We start from the raw sequence: 1,191 nt of genomic DNA on the forward strand, positions 1-1,191 counted from the left end.
TCCTCTTGGTCCAGATCTGAGTTCAAGTCCTGGTTATCCTTGTTAATTTTCTGTCTCATTGATCTGTCTAATATTGACAGTGGAGTGTTAAAGTCTCTCACTATTATTGTGTGGGAGTCGAGGTCTCTTTGTAGGTCATTAAGAACTTGCTTTATGTACCTGAGTGCTTCTGTATTGGGTGTGTATATATTTAGGATTGTTAGCTCTTTTGATGCATTGATTCTTTTACCGTTATGGAATGCCCTTCTTTGTCTCATTTGGTCTTTGTTGGTTTAAAGTCTATTTTATCAAAGAGTAGGGTTGTAACTCCTGCTTTTTTTTGCTCTCCATTTGCTTGGAAAATCTTCCTCCATCCCTTTATTTTGAGCCTATGTGTGTCCTTGCACATGAGATGAATTTCTGAATACAGTCCACCGATAGGTCTTGACTTTTTATCCAACTTGTCATTCTGTGTCTTTTGATTGGGGCATTTAGCCCACTTACTTCTAAGGTTAATATTGTTATGTGTGAATTTGATCCTGCCATTTTGATGCTAGCTGGATGTTTTGCCCATTAGTTGACACATTTTCTTCATTGTGTCCATGGTCTTTACCATTTGGTATGTTTTCGGAGAGGGTGGTACTGGTTGTTCCTTCCCGTGTTTAGTGCTTGTTTCAGGAGCTCTTGTAAGACAGGCTGGGTGGTGATGAAATCTCACAGCAAATGCTTGTCCATAAAGGATTTTATTTCTCCTTTGCTTGTGAAGTTTAGTTTGCCTGGATTTGAAATTCTATGTTGATAGAAGTTTAGTTTGCCTGGATTTGAAATTCTAGGTTGATAGTTCTTTTCTTTAAGGGTGTTGAATATTGTCCTTCACTCTCTCCTGGCTTGCAGGGTTTCTGCTGAGAGATCCACTGTGAATCTGATGGGCTTCCCTTTGTGAGTCATTAGACCTTTCTCTCTGGCTGCCCTTAGCATAGTTTCCTTCATTTCAACCCTGGTGAATCTGACAATTATGTGCCTTGGGGTTGCTCTTCTTGAGGAATATCTTTGTGGTGTTCTCTGTATCTTGTTTACTTGAATGGTGACCTGGCTTGCCAGGTTGGGGAAGTTCTCCTGGATAATATCCTGAAGAGTGTTTTCCATCTTGGATTCATTCTCTCCGTCACATTCAGGTACACCTATCAAACATAGATTATGTCTTTTCACATA

The sequence above is a fragment of the Cebus imitator genome, unplaced genomic scaffold (genome assembly GCF_001604975.1).
Source record: "Cebus imitator isolate Cc_AM_T3 unplaced genomic scaffold, Cebus_imitator-1.0 Scaffold412, whole genome shotgun sequence".
Classification (NCBI taxonomy): Eukaryota; Metazoa; Chordata; class Mammalia; order Primates; family Cebidae; genus Cebus; species Cebus imitator.